The following is a 13,700-nucleotide window of genomic DNA, read 5'->3' on the forward strand; positions in this document are numbered from 1 at the left end:
TGCTAAATTAACATTGATGAAATTATGCTTGCAACTAGGATTTATAGAAACAATGATCTTCTCTTTCTTAATCAATCCATGAACTTGCAATAAGGCGACACCTGTAGCAAATAACCCCTTATGTGCCTCATTTTCCTTTTTTCTAGCCCGAGACCATTTGTCCAAAAAGAGTTTTTCAAATTCTGCATCTGAAAGTTTGGTCAACTGCTTGTGGTCAAGTGATAACCACCATTTTTCAGCCTCATCTCTCATATTAAGCTTCATTGGAATCTTCCAATATATCCCATGTATGTACTTGTATCTCTGTATGAATTCTTCAATAGTAGGACCATTATCTTTCCCTGTAAAATATGGCATCTCCATGAAGAGGGTTTGAGAAAAATTCACTTACTTGGCGAAAATTTGAAATTGTCACAATTTCATCAATATTGCTCAAAATCCCTATTATGACCTGTTTTCAGAAATGGAACAATCATTCAGCATCCACCCATGTGTTAGAAATTTTGATCCAGGCACTAGAATTTTAGATATGCGCTGCAACTCTCCTGCCGTCACCAAAATTTCTGCAAAAAGAGCTGATTTTAAATCAGCGATATCTCCCTCATCCGGACTCCGATTCGACCGATTGTTTTTTTGAAATCGGGTATTTTTTTCAGATAGAATCTAGATCTACAATTAGATTTTGCAGATCTTGCACCAGGACATCCAGATCTGTGCCGCAAACTCGCTGCCTTGAAAAATTGTCTGCAACCCCACTGATTTTTAGATCAGCGATATCTCCTTCATTCGGACTCCGATTCAACTGATTTTTTTTTGAAATTAGGTAATTTTTCTCAAAAAATTCAGATCTAAAATTAGAGTTTTTAGATCTTTCACCAGGACGTCTAGATCTGCGCCGCAAACTCGCTGCCCTGAGAAATTGTCTACAACACCACTGATTTTTAGATCAGCAATATCTCCTTCATCCGGACTCCGATTCAACCGATTGTTTTTTTGAAATTGGCTATTTTTTCACAAAGAATACAGATCCGCAATTATATTTTGTATATCTTGCACCAAAACATACAGATCTGATCTTCAAACTCGCCGCCCCCGAAATCCTGCAAAAAATTTAAAAAATTTCTCCACTTTTGTGCCCATGAAAGTGCTCTGATACCACTTGTTGTAGCTTTGATACCACTTGTTATAGATCTAACCCATAAATATTATAGATCTGATATGAAAATATAAGATAATGCAAATAACCCAGAAATAATATGAAATGGTTCTTTATTGATCAAACCCTTAAGGTAGGGCAACACCATACATTCACTCCTTAAGGAAGGAGAGCATTCCACAAGCCATATGTCTATTCATACAATAATCCTTAACTATTCCTTGACGTGGTGTCTCTAGCCTCTATATAGGCCTCATACATACAATACCATGGGTCATTACCATGGTTCCCTCATACCATCAAACTAATACACGGGGCCCATTACATTATTACTAACTACTTGTGGTCCCTTACATGATATGGGTTAACCACCTTATTTATTACTATGGCCCATCCCATTATTACATTATTACCTTGGGTACCTCCCTTGGTACCCCATATTATTCCCCCTAGGTATATAACTTGTTGTAGATCTAACCCAAAAATATTATGATAATAGAAATAACCCAAGAATAACAAGATAGAAATAGATAGAAATGCTTCTTTATTATCAAACCCTTAAGGTAGGGCAATACCATACATTCACTCCTTAAGGAAGGAGAATAGTACACAAGCCATATGCCTGTTCATACAATATTCCTTCACTCTCTCCATGTGGAGTCTCTAGCCTCTATATAGGCCTCATACATACAATACCATGGGTCATTACCATGGTTCCCTCATACCATCAAACTAATACCATGGGCCCATTACATTATTACTAACTACTTGTGGTCCCTTACATGATATGGGTTAACCACCTTATTTATTACTATGGCCCATCACATTATTACATTATTACCTTGGGTACCTCCTTTGGTACCCCATATTATTCCCCCTAGGTATATAACATAAATTACATGCTTGATTTACCAAAAAAACAATAAAAAATGAAAACAGATTTGGTTTAGTTTCCTTTCTTATGCATTAGTTTGGTTTGATGCTCTTTACTTCTGTATCTTAGATAGAAAGATTAGGTTAATGTTGATTTATAAATTCTGCTTATCATAGCTGTTTAAATGGTTAATTAGGATATGGTGTGATTTAGCATTATATGTTGTTTTCTTCTTACTGCAGTAGAGTAGCTTTCTTAGAATAGATTTTCTCTTCTTCCATCAAAGAATCAAGGTTCTTCTGACTCTACAGAAGTCTAGCTTGGAAGCTTTGGGGTCTCTCGCCAGATGAACAGTGACAATAGGCAGGACCTTCACTTTTACTTGTGCATATAGCGCTTGTTATCACCCAGGTTGTTCCCTTTGACTCCCAAGGGAATACGGCCGGGGTAACCACTAACCAAGCTTTGGATTACAGTTTCTAGCCCAACTGTAATCAGAGAGGGCTCTCTCTTTAAAGTTTGTCTCTGTTTTGTGAAGGTTTTAGGCTAGTTATGAGTTCAGGGTTTGGTTTTTTATTTTGGTTGAGTGATGTCTTTCAGTGCTTAAGGTGGAAATCTTTAGACAATATTAGTCCATTGGGCAATGGAGTCTGTGGCTACAGGTTGTTTGAGAGGTAGGTTGGGATTACTGAAACTGCAGGGCCATTTGAATATCTCATGAAACAAACTTCAAATTATGAGGATGAAGTGTGTTTAACCAGTGAAAAGCAATTAAGAATTTTCCACTAAGCTGGGGTGTGAGAAAGAGATATATTGTAAAGGAGCAGATTTGAATTCCTAAACAATAGTCACTGTGAAAGAGATAGTGTAGAGGTGCAGCAATTAAGAATTACACCTTTGTAACCATAACTGAAGAAAACATTTATAATAGCACAGATTGAATTCAGGGTATTCTATTAATAAATCCTGGAATTAGTCTTTTTCTCTGCCATTAACTGTGAAATATAGGACATGGATGAGTTATGACGAAATAGTAAAAGAACATAAAGAAAGTTTAAAGGAAACTTATTGAGCCATGAAAACACGCAGGAATCCTGTAGCATTTAGCAGTCACATTACAATGCCTCAGACAACACAAACTTTGGAAATTCCATTAGCCTCTGTATTAAACTCTGAAAATTTACAGCATAAGAACTCTAGAAAAGAAATCAACAACAACCCCTGCAAGCTTATGCGAGGGGGAATATATACAATCGGTAATGCAAAATATCTAAACTGTTGAGTCATCTGAGAAATAAATACGTTCACCAAGTTACAAAACAGCAGATAAAGAAGTTATTACTGCTATGAATACAAAATGAATGCTCTTTAATACTGTCAGAAGACTTTTTGACCTTTGGAGGCCACTGAGTCGGTTGAACGTTCTGTTATAAATGCTGAATGATGTGTCTTTATGTATTTGTCCTGCTGTAGCCTTTTCGGCCCTGTCATCTGTAACTATCAGTGCTGCCTTGGTGGCCTAGTGGGTTTGTTGAGTTGGCTCAACCCATTCTTCTATAATCATACTGTGTGCATCACTTTTTCTGAAGGTGATGACTTATGTCTTTTGATGAAAAATTTGATGAAAGGCTTTTGATTACAATATCATCTGTATCATTTTGGTCCACCATTCTTGTGTGGGAAATTGATGTCTCAAAGTTGCATCCAAGGTCTCATCTGCCTCTGTATATTTGTAGAAGTTTGGAGGCACTTCAAACAAATGCTTGATCTCATTCATAATAAAAAATAAATTCTCTACTCTATCATAGAGATTTTTCCCAGATGCTGGCCCTGTTTCTTCTGAAGTACTTGGTGTTACAGTGATCTGATTTGAAGCAAATGTGTTGACCCTATTTGCATAGTTCTCATGCGAAAGTAGCCTCCCTGCGCTGTTCAGTAAGCCAGGAAGACCTCTGCCTTGTAGCACTGCAAATTTGTCCATGAAGCTGTTCACTTCTGTCTGCATGTCCTGGCTTCTTCTTTCCAGTGTTTGCACCAGGCTTCTTAATGTAAGGACCCTCTTTATCAACAAAATGGTTTCAGTTCTGCTGGAAATTCCCATTGCTGCCAGCTGAGGACCTGTACGGTTGTTGAGCACATTAATCATTCTATTGGCTACCTCAGGCATGTTGCCTAGATATGCCCTTGCTCTCTGTATTTCTCCGTGTGCTTTTCCTATGAGTTCTATTTGCTCATGAATGGTCTCAATGTATTGCCACTGATCCGTGATTGATTGGCCAATGTTGGCCCATAAAACTGTCTTGAGCTGAGCCACCACTTTGTCCAGGGTGAGCTCTTTTTCCAGCTCCTTTATCTTCTCTTTGAGAGCCTTTATCTCTCTTCCTTTCTCAGCTACGCTTTGTTTTGACTTGTCATATTTCTCATTTAGCTTAGCTAGACTCTCCCTGGCCTCATTTAGTTCTGTCATTTGGGCTTCCAGGGCTTGGATTTCACTCTTTAGCTTCTGCATGACCAGGCTTTGAGCCTGCTCTGTTGTTGGTGATGGTGCTGATGTAGATGGTGCTGTCTGTTCTGTGGGAGGAGCAGTAGTTTGAGGAGGTTCCTCAAGATTGATTATCTCTGGAGGGGGCTGAGAAGTTTGGCCTCCTTCCTTCTGTTGTAATGCTGCCTGCAGTGCAGCCTCTGATTCTCCCAATTTCTCCTGTGTCTGGATCAGCTGTTTGTATAACGATACCAGCATAGCTGCTGCATCTTGGTCATGTCTCAGCTGAGCAACCTCTTCTGTTTGTGCGTGAATAGTTGCTGGGATCTTAACCATTTTTCTTAGTGCTGCCATATCTGCATCTCTTAGCTTCAGCAGCGCTTGTACAGCCTTAATGTCCTTGGGATCATGCCCAAGCTCTATGATGATATCCTCCAACGCTTTGATTCGGTTGTCCTTTGCTTGGGAGGAAGCCTTTTCCAACTCAAGTTAGGCAGCTCTGTTATTTAGGCTATTTTCCAGCCTGTAGTTCACCAATGTCTTGTCTGCCAAGGTTGCATACACCATCTCACCCGTTTGCTTATGAAATTCAATTTGATCCATTGGGTGGATGTCCTTGGAAAGGACCTCAAGGTTGGTCCTTATGTAGTCGGCAGCTGACTGAGGCTGCAGCATGGTTGGCATGAAATGGCTCATTATTATTTTGCCCTCATGTACATCATAGGCAGACATCAATCTTTGCTGGTTTGTGGGGGCCATCTTCAATAAGTGGTTGTAGAGCTGTATCTTAAGTGGCTCATTCATCTTTTTGATATCAATAAACTGCTGTTTGATGCCTGCCTCAGCTTCCCTTTGCTGGCTTGAAGAGCTGACTTCTCCTCCAACTGTCCTTTCATGTTCCTGCTGAAAGGAACTTGCAGATGCTTCCATGCTTGGTGGGCCCATGCCTAAAGATTGCCCAATGGGCATTTCTTCCTCAGAGAGGGGATTCATTCTATGCCTTTTCTCCCCGTGAGTTGTGGAGGTGGTGAGGGGAGTCTCTCTGTCCCTCTTCCGATTTCTGTCCTCATTTTGCAGAGTTTGGAGGACCGAGACCTCCACTGTAGTCTCCTACCTAGGGGGCACATTCTTTTGAGCCTGTTGCTCAGTGGATATTGGGGCTTCAGATGTTTGCTCTTGCTGCCCTGGATGCTCTTGTTCTTGCTGTTTTTTCTGCTGTTCCTCTTGCTGTTGTACTTCCTGCTACTGTTCTGTAGGAGCTAGCTGTTCTGGCTCCATCTGTTTCTCTTTGCCTTTGCTGGAAGTTTGATGAGTAGTTCTGGCTGCTTGCTGATGTGCTGTGGAAGATGATGCAGCTACTCCAAGCTGCCTTTGATATGAAGAGGAAACCTGGTAAACTGTCTGCAATGGCTACAAGTACAGGTGGAATGGAAGCGCCGGCGGTCTCTGGGTCGATTTCTGCAGGTTGGCAACGAATGAACGTAATTTGCATGCAGAGCAGAATAGTTCTTGTTTTTGAAAAAAGTGAGAAAAACCACGTTTTTCGACAAAAATATGGACTTTTGGGATTTTGGCGCTTTTTATGGATGACGTCAGCATGACGTCATGAGGTGGGGTCAAGCTCAGATGACCTCAGCATGACGTCATCGAGTGATGTGGCAGCCTGTGAGTGGTCCACGGGGATGATGAGGTGGCGGACAGGTCGGAGCAGTGGCGGACAGGGGCGCTGATGCGACGGCGATGTGGCATGACGCGAGCACGACGTGGCAGTGATGAGGAGGTGACGTGAGCAGCAGAAAACCATAAGCGGTAAGTGGATTTTCTCGGACCGCCTTAGATACGGCCGCGGTTTTGTCAGAAGGCGACCCGAGAAATTGTGGGGGCGACGCGTGGCAGAGGCCTGACGTCACCCTCTGACAGTTTCTCGGGTGCTATCTTACGGACGTCGGGCCCGACCCGATATGCATGTGGGTTGTCCGATGAAAAGACCCGGATCCGACGGTCGACGGATCGCTAAAGTGCCAGGACAATACGGAAGGGGGCCGGGAATAAAATAATATTTGTCTTTGAAATGTGTGTCCGGCGGGACTTAGGACTTCGGCGGATAATATGGGTTTTCAATGTATTTTTTATAAAAACGCGCATTTGCGCCAAACTTTGGATAAAGCCGAAAATTGGGTTTTGATGTATTTTTGCAAATAAAGCGGGTTAGGGGTGGAAATGGGGTTTTTCACAAGGTTCTTTTGCAAATGAAGGGGCAAATGGTTTAAATGATTTCTGAAGGGAAAAGAGGGGTAATGCTTAGGCTGTTAAACTGACCAGAGGTCAATTTAATCCCTGACTTTGGACATATGGCTATAATGCCAAGGGGAAGGGAATATTTATAGAATGCTTGGGGTTTATACACCATAGTGTTTATAATAGTAGGGGAAAAGGGGAACATAGGGGATTTAGATAATAAGAAGTTAGGGGTTAATATGAGTGGAAAAGGTGAATGAGGAGTGATAACACTAAGTTGATATGAAAACAACTTAGCTTAGGGAGTAGATCAAAATGAAAAGAATTTTACACAAGAAATGTGGTTTTTAAAGGAACAAGAACCACCATAAGACCTCGAATTCTTCCATGAACACAACTGGTGAAGGGATGTTAGTAATGAATAGTGAAGGAGGGAAATAGGAAGTTAGACATGCTCCTTTGTTTTGCTGCAAAGTGATGGGGAAGAGGAGCTTCCCCTTATCCATTGATGCTTCCTTTATGTTAAACCAACAAAATTCAGTTGAAAGGAATGACATTTCTGCAACCCCCTCTACCTACCCATCTACTTGCCTAGAATTTTTTGTTTCTTCATGGAGGGTGCACTTAGACTTGCAGACCCTTATGTGCCTTTTCTTTTCTTTTGGCTTTTTCTTTTGATTTTCTATCTAGAACTACCCTTATTGCTTCCAAGGTCCCAGATTAAGCAGTTGGGAACCTTAATTCTCTACCTAACTTCTGGTCTGCCAAGATTAAACAGTTTGGACATACTTCTTTCTCTATTCTACAACAGGAAATTGAAACATGGCATGATCCAGATTAGGCTGTAGGACCATCCATGAAAATTGAGTCAACATCAAGCTATGTACACACATTGTCTTCCCTTGAAAATATGGGATCTTTGCATCACCAAAGCAGAGCATATTTGGAACTTTCTTTGCCAATCATGAAATATGAAACCTATTGGTATAGGTAGCTAACAGTGGCTCCACATGGGGATGGTTTTTCCATTTGAAAGACCAAGAACAGCAGGTCAGAATGCCTTGGCCCTTGGCTTCTTTTATCAAAACTTGGATAATTGTTCTTTGAAATCTCAAAATTGTGCTCTTGCCATCTTAGTAGGTCTCTGAGCTTATTTGCCTTTTGCTGATTACTCACAAAACTTGGGAAACTGCATTTTTACATGTTAACAGAAAGTAATATATACACCTGAATATGTACAAGGGAAACTTAGGCTGCACCCATGGATGGTAGTCAAAATAGTGCTTTAACATCCTGCCATTCACAGGACCTTCATCCAAATCAGCTTCATCAAGACTTTTAAGGAAGTAGGTGTTGTTTCCTTGTACTGCTTGAACAACAAATGGTCCTTTCCAAAGGGAATCAAATTTTCCATGTTTTCCTTTATCTTCCCTTCTTGAATCCCACTTGAGGACTTTGTCACCAATGTTGAAATCTTCCGCCTTGGTCCTTCTATCAAAATCTTTCTTTAACTTTTCTTGTAAAACTTGAACTCTGCTATAAACTTGGTCCCTAGTTTGCTGCAAACATATTATTTGATTGATCCTTCTTTGCATGTCATTGGGCTCAGCTTGACTTTCTTGAAGTAGTTTCATAACAGGAACCCCTAGTGATGAAGGAAATTTGGCTTCTAATCCATAGACTAACTCATATGGGCTGACCCCAATTGATCTCTTGGTTGTTAGTCTATCTGCCCATAAGGCATTGACCAGCTTCTTATGCCAGTTCTTCTTATTTTCTTCCAGCACCTTCTTTATGATGTTTACAAGGCTTTTGTTTGATGATTCAGCTAGGCCATTTCCTTGGGGATAATATGCAGTAGAATGGCCCAAGGTAATGTGAAATTTGTGGCAGAAATTCACCATCGTCTTAGATCTGAAAGCAACAACATTGTCTGTTATTATCTTATCAGGACAACCAAATCTGGAAAGGATATTGGTCTCCAGGAACTGAATGATAGTAGAATCATTTGCTTGTCTACAAGGAACAGCTTCAATCCATTTAGTAAAGTAGTCTGTAGCTGTTAGAATCCATATATGTTGGCCTGAGGATGAGGGATGAATTTCCCCGATGAAATCCAAGCCCCATTGTTGAAAAGGTCTTTCTGTTGCAATAGGCCTCAAAGGAAGTGGAAGTAACTTTCTCTTTCCCTCAAACACTTGGCATTTATGACATGAAGTGGTAAATGTTTTGACATCAGAGAAAACAGTGGGCCAATAATAACCTGCCCTCAATATTTTATCCACAGTGGACTTCCAGTACAAATGTCCACCACAATCACCTGCATGAAATTCTTTCATGACATTGTTAGTCTCGTTTTCAATTAAGCAGTTTAACAATATACCCTCATGGTTTTTCCAAGGCAAATTGCCATCCATGACACAAAATCTTGAAGCTTTCATTTTTAAGAACCTACATTTAGTTCTGGACAATCCTGGGGGAGCACATAGGTTTTGTAACACATAACATATATCAGAATACCAAGAGGATTGTTCAAAGGCAGCATTGATCTTTGGAGTCGCCAGCTCCGGTTCATTGTCCAGTTGGTTAATGTCTAAGGCTTGAAAGTTTGCTTCTGTCATTAGTTTGGCCAAACCTTGCACTTTTATCAGTTTTGTAGGTTTTATTTCAATATCGAATTCCAAGATGTTGGCAATCCACTTTCCTCTTCTGCCCTCTAAGTTTTCTTGAGTGAGTATGTCTTTCACAATGGGACTTGGCACATAAGCTATAACATGGGAGTACAGGATGTAAATCCTAAAGTCTTTAATGGCCTTGACAAAAGCATAAGCTTGTTTCTCCATGATCTGATATTTTAGAGGTGCATCTCTAAGGGCTCTACTAAAGAAAGCAATGGGTTTTTCATTTCCTTGGTCATCTTTCTGTAATAAAACAACAGCAATAGTATGCTGGGAGGCAAAAGAGAAAATGATGAATTCTCTATCAAATTGAGGATTTGTTAAGACTGGGGTTTGGGTAAGGGCCAATTTTATACCTTCAAAAGCTTGATTTGCTTCTACTGTCCATTTCACTTTTGAATCCTTCTTAAGCATGCTATTTAGTAATCTAATCAATTCTGCTAAGTTTGGGATAAACCTTCTTAAGAAGTTGATCTTACTTAAGAAGGCTTGCAATTCTTTGATGTTTCTTGGGTGGGGCATTTGTAAGATAGCTTGTATCCTGTCTGGGTCAATTCTAATGCCATCCTTTGAAATGATGTGACCTAACAGCTTACCTTCTTCCAAACCAAACAGAGACTTCTTGGGGTTTAAGGAAATGCCATATTTCCTACATGTTAAGAATATTTGTCTCAAATGCTTCAAGTGTTCTTGGTCAGATTTTGAGAAGGGTGTGAGGTCATCTAAATAAATAACAAGGAAGTCATGAATCTCCTTGGCAAAAGCAATATCCATTGCTCTCTGAAAGGTAGCCCCTGCATTTTTCAATCCAAAAGGCATTTTTACATATTTGAATGTTCCCCATGGGGTAGTGAATGCGGTTTTGTCTTGATCATCAGGATGTACTAGGATCTGATTAAAGCCTGAGAATCCATCAAGTAATGAGATCCTTGAAGCCCCTACCACTCTTTGGAGGATGTGATCCATCTTAGGTAAGGGGTAATTATCTTTCAAGGACACTTGATTCAAGTTCCTTAGATCAACACAAAGCCTTATTTCACCAGTTTTCTTTCTTGTGGGCACCAAATTTGAGATCCAGTCTGAAAACTTGATTGGTGCTATGATGCCAGCTTTAAACATTTTTTGCAGCTCTTTTTCAATTGAAGGGAGAAGCATGCGATTGATCCTTCTCAATTTCTGCTTAAATGGCTTTTGATTAGGCTTGAGAGGGATAGTATGTTGGATAACAGAGGTGTCATAGGATTTTAAATCCGCATAACCCCATGCAAAGACATCTTGAAACTCTTTGAAGAGGTCAATGTATTTAGGCTTTTGATCAGGAGGTAAGGATGCAGACAATTTTATTATCTTGGGTTTCTCAATGGTTCCAATGTTGCATTCCTCAATGGCAGCATTAAGGGGCTGCATCTTTGGTTTTCTAGGGATATCATTTGAATCAAAAATGTCCTCCAACGGAGTTAGGCCTGTTGGAAGAAAATTGTCTTTCAGCTCTATGATTTCAGCCTCTGCACCAGCTATTTCTTCACAACTGATTTGTTGAATTTCTTGTATGTTGTCTTTGTTAAAAATTGTTGGATGTAGCATTTGGTTAGCTGTTTTGGGTGATATTGCCCTGTGGTTCTGTTCACTAAGTATTTGTGATTGACTTGCTCCCTCAGTGTCAATGTTTAGTCCTGCAAATTCTTGTTGCAAGGTCAAGAAATTATTTATTTGTGTATCATCTTCAAACACTTGCCAGTCTTTAACATTGTTTGGGACAGAAGGTCTGTGTTTTACCTCGGCTGTAAAGCAATGGCTAGGTTCAAAGGGTAGTTTGCAGGTGCTTGCAAATGTGGCCAAACTATGAGCATGAAGATTATGGGTTCTAGAGATTTTGGTGATTTGAAATTCAGTAAAGGAGTTTAGTATTTCAGCAGCAGCAGACCTATAAGATCTCAATCTTTTGTCATTAGTGACAAAATTCCCCTTTACTTGTTGGATAATTAAGTCTGAATCTCCCATGATTGAAACCTTTGTGGCTTGTAAGGATTTTACTAGTTTGAGGCCTAGTAAAAGAGCTTCGTATTCTGCCATATTGTTAGTGCACCTGAAGTTTAGCCTATAGGCTCGGCCCTCTGCATGATTGCTTAGTTCATTATGTATCCAAACTCCTGCTCCTGCCCCTAATTTGTTGACTGACCCATCAAATTCAAGAAACCATAGGATCTCTTGTTTTAGGGGAGGCTTAATAGCTTCTCTGTAATCTGGAATTGTGAGTTGAAGTTCTGGTTTTTCACTTAGTTTATCTTCTAGGACAGTCTCATCACTTGATTGGATCAACTTGATTTCTAGAGCAGCAGCTTGTTCATTAATGTCCTGATCTTGTTTGAGTGTCTTGGTTTCATCATCATTTGTAAGACCTGTATTATCATTGAAGAGAATATATGAGTCTAAGTCAGAATGGACAGCATATATAGGAAAGTTTTGAGGTTTTTCCTCACTGCTGACCATGTATTTCATGAGTGTTTCTCTGTATAGTGTTGGAAATAATACTGAGAGGGGGGGTGAATCAGTATTATCTAATTCTTTTAATAAACTTCCTTATTTGTTCTTTGAATTAGTTTTGCATGTCAGTACCATAAAATAATGAGCATGAACAAAGAAAATAGATAGTCACACCAAAGAACACAAGATGTAAGGTGGAAACCCAATGTGTGTGAAAACCACCTGCTGCAATATGTCTCTATCTTCTTTCAAATTAGAAACTCCTTTTACAATGGTTTTGTACTGGTGCAGTCCTTTACCAGTACACAGGCTGCAAGCTGCAGAGAGCTACAACTCTCTCTCATTTTCCAGTCTCTCCTGAAAGGGAGCTACAACCCCCTACTTCTTTTCTTACAAGGACCACTTTTCATAAATTTTCAAACTGGATCCATAAGCATCAAATGATCATCAAGTATAAGAGAATCACCCAGTCAACTGTAGTAACCAGATCAACAATAATAGAACCAAACCCAGAACACAGCAATGATAAACAGAGATTTTAAGAGAAGTAAGCAGCTTCACCCATGTACTGCCTGCTTACAGTAAGCACCCTGCTCAACTGCTCGCCTGCTTACGTACGCACCCTGCTCAATTGTTCGCCTGCTTACGTACGCACCCTGCTCAACTGCTCGCCTACTTACATACGCACTGTATCCATTGAACTGCCTGCGGACCTCTGCACCTGCAACCCTTCTGTGCCTGCGTACCGACGCACCTAAAACGTTCCTGCGTATGTACGCACTTTTCTTTCACTGTACCTGCGTACCTTTGGGCATAGATGATTTCAAGACTTTAGAAATAACCCAGACAGTCAGATCTACAGATCTGAACATGTGCCGAAGAGATCTCAATCCATCAGCAGATTCGCCTTATTTAGATCTAGACATTACTCCCAAGAGATCATAATATTTCAGATCTAGCCCTCATAAGAAATTCAACCCAAAACATGCTCAAGCCAAATGATCTCCTTTGCTTTATATAGGAAAGGTGTTCCTTAAATCATGGATCAATACCACGGGCCGACACCATAATAACACAAAACCGTCGGCTAAATACCAAAGGTTAAACATAAGAAACCCCACGTGTGCTTTTCTCTGCCTTGAAATGTGTGCACTGGGGGTACGCACCTCCTGAACGGGATAACTGCGGGTATGTACGCACTTTATGTAACACCGACCTGCGTGTATGCACCTTATGTAAGGTGAACCTGCGTACCCCTTATTTTCTTGAATATTTGATAGCTGATCATCAATCTCTGCTGCTGACTTGAAGTACTGTGATCTATCACCTGAAAGGGTTGCCATCAAGGACAACACTTTAGCCATAATGCCAACATATAGTCTCTTTGGTTGCCCAAAGATAGAGATGGTGGCATATGACATGTCTAACTGCAAGGAACCTTGAAGTTTAGCCCCCCATGATCTTGATAACAACATTCCATATTTAGGAGGGATATCAGCAACTACAACATCCATCAAGATTGTCTTATTGGGGTATTGGACAAGTGAGACACAGAGATCTTTTATCAGGCCTAAACACTTAACTTGGCTGGAATCAAACGAGAATAGGTCCTTATACGGTCTTGTAATATCTAGATTTAATCTTTCCATGACTGATTTTGGCATCAGGTTGTGAGAGGCACCCGAGTCAAACATTGCATTGTGTAATATCTTATCATGAACATGCAGGCTGACATAAAAAGGTAAGATTCCTGCAACTGCTGTCTTTCCATCAACTTCTGGGCCGAAA

This window comes from Pinus tabuliformis, chromosome 3_1, assembly GCF_031772625.1.
Source record: "Pinus tabuliformis cultivar Carrire ecotype Pingquan chromosome 3_1, CPIR1, whole genome shotgun sequence".
Classification (NCBI taxonomy): domain Eukaryota; kingdom Viridiplantae; phylum Streptophyta; class Pinopsida; order Pinales; family Pinaceae; genus Pinus; species Pinus tabuliformis.